General features: G+C 38.6%; 1 pseudogene; it reads right to left on the reverse strand.

Moving 5' to 3' along the window:
- Positions 1-279: 279 nt before the first annotated feature.
- Positions 280-1,874, reverse strand: LOC147511141 (putative germin-like protein 2-1; annotated as a pseudogene).
- Between the last annotated feature and the right edge of the window lie 1,013 nt (positions 1,875-2,887).

Genomic DNA, 2,887 nt, shown 5'->3' on the forward strand with positions numbered 1-2,887 from the left:
TTCGAATCTGATTGAATTAGACCCCTCATCGAAAGTCTTCTCCCCAACAAGAACGACTCTGCGGTTATCATGAAGTGCGATAGCTACTATTTCACTTGAACTAGCGGTCTTGTTGTTGACCAATACAATTAGGGAGCTGTAACGGAGGCGCGATCCTCGACAACTATAGTATTATGGTACTTGGGATCCTTTCAAACTGTGTATATCACCGTATCCCCACTTCGAAAAGTCTTCACCGAAGAACTATAGTATTATGGTACTTGGGATCCTTTCTTATTTCTATAGCCAATCACAGACTATATGGCGGTAGTAGTACAAACAAACAGCGATGAAGTATTTTAAGAGTTCTAGGCAATGTCCATCCAATTTAGCTTGAAGATTATCAACCACATTCTTGTCAATTTGGAACGCCTTGGCAAGAACATCATCGGAGATAGGCCGGATTGGATCCAAAGATGTTGTTGGCAATAGTAATCACACGAGGCACGGCTGCTTATACCAACAAAGCTAAATGCGACTTGAGTGTTACCCGGTGTTGAACTGGAAGTGAATAAGGCCTACGGGGATCACAAACACATCACCACGATAAAGTACTTTGGTGATGAAAGCGATTATCTGGATTGGATGTGACAAATCCGACATAAAGTGTACCCTCCCGACTCTACGATCTCGGTTGCTTTCGAGGGTGCGTATCTTGGCGGAGGTTAGACCATAGGGTGCAAAGTCAACCACGAGCGAAAGAGATGCCTAGAGTGTTAAGTCCAGGTATTTGAGCCACATTCTTTGGAGTGATCGCTGAACCAAGTTGGTTCGATGTGTTCCCCGGCATATGAAGCCAGCTGAAAAAGAAATCATTAGGTTGTAGCAAGCTTTGGGTCCTTGCAAAATTTCCCATTCACGAAAACTGCAAAAGCGTTAAGCGTTTATAAATTAGCATGAAAGTACTAAGAACTAAAAAAAGTAATAACAACTCTATATATATATATATAGCAATATGATATATTCGACCACCATCCGTGATTTTAACGAAAAACCTATGTAATATATATATGGAACCTAAAAGATTAGAGCTTATTATATGCAGCCGGACTCTTAGTTCTATTCTAGATTGACTTATAATGCGGGGGCACTCCTCTGTTTGCCCACCAAACTTTGACAAACGGATGCTGGAGTGCTTGACTTCAAACTGTAGCGAGAATGCCAAGTCTTGCAGCCCAAAACCATAGGCGTTAAACCCATGAGCCAAAAAAAAGAATGGGTTAAGACGTAAACTGAGAATAATAGCTACACGAAATGAATTTAAGAGAAACATTTACACAAATTAGTTCTTGAAACTTCGGGGTTAAATTGTCTTTTAAAACTCTTGAATTTTGTTTCTTTCCATAGCGATAGGAGACAACACAACCTTCTAAATGTCATGGTGGGTTCTCGTGTTATTTATTCATTGCGAGAAAGTCTAAAGGATCCGGATGAAACTATAGTAGGAGTTCTTAATCCTATGCTTTCACTATCGTAGTGAATCATACAAAACAAATTATGCAAATCGAGGGGCTTTGCTTAAAAATATATCCATAAAAGGATAACAATAAAGTACCAAAGGAACTTGTATAGTCCATTAAAATGCAACACTTGAATAAACATGTACATCTCAATAAAACATCAAATGACTAATGTACATGGGTTGAAAAACACATTATATCTACTTTTCAGATGCATACCTTAATACTTGAGTATTGTCGAAGACTCATGTGTCTTGACTTCCCATTGTAAGGCTGCCTACCTTAATAAGCGTAGCTTAGCCATTGCAAATTACGACAACTGCTGGAGTTGGTTTCCTCCATAGTGGTATGTCCACTGACAGGTTTCTTCACCATTCTGCTTCGTTATCATTTCGATAACATGGTTGAGTCGAATTACAATCTATTTCTTGAACCTCCTAAGATACAAAGAACACCACCCAATTTCTATATCTACCCAATATTGGACATTGTGTGGGACTCTATGTCAGATCCATTAGGCAATGATCTTACTACAACTTTTAATGAGGATATTATAGGCAGGTTACATCTCAGATTTCAAATACAGCAGGATACCCTTGAAAATACAACTATAGTTCATAGTCACTTTCAAATATCTTACAATTATAGAAATATGAGATACTATGTTAACTTCGGTGTTAATGTAGCACCAAAGAAGTAACCAGAGGCATAGTCTCTACGCTCACGGACTATTTCACTTGAACTAGCAGTCTTGTTGTTGACCAATACAATTAGGGGAGTTGTAACCAGAGGCACAGTCTCAGCAACTATAGTATTATGGTACTTGGGATCCTTTCTTTGTTAGCTACTTTGATCTGTATTCGTTGAAAAGAATTTGCACAAAACATTTACATAAGGTTTTCCTTGAATGAAGTGTGTTCTGGTGATTTTGGCTCTCAAGAGCTGGAAATCACTCAAGTCACAAGTTTCCTGAATTTAGACCTTGCTATTCCGAGAATCCAACCATGTCACCTAGCCCTTCAGCGGTGAAATGATTCTCTGATTCTGAAAAAAGAAGGAAGTGTAAGGTAAAAACCGATTGTTGAGATGACATGTTACACAATCACTAAGCATTGAACTTGCTATCATACATACCAAAAGTTTCTTCAACTTGTTCTTCTTCTTCTTCTTTTTATCTATTAGGCTTCAAGTTCCTTCTCACGGACAAGGGCATCCTCGAGCCTCGCGAAAAACAAGAATAATCGATTGTAATAAAAAGCATTACGGCGTTTTTACTTGAATGTGCCACTTGCTAGTAGTCAATTACCTTGGGCCAAATACATACAATGAGTTCTAGCAATCAAGAAGAGTAGAGCAGGTGTTAGTATTTCAAATTCAAAACCATGAGT

The sequence above is a fragment of the Coptis chinensis genome, chromosome 3 (genome assembly GCF_015680905.1).
Source record: "Coptis chinensis isolate HL-2020 chromosome 3, ASM1568090v1, whole genome shotgun sequence".
Classification (NCBI taxonomy): domain Eukaryota; kingdom Viridiplantae; phylum Streptophyta; class Magnoliopsida; order Ranunculales; family Ranunculaceae; genus Coptis; species Coptis chinensis.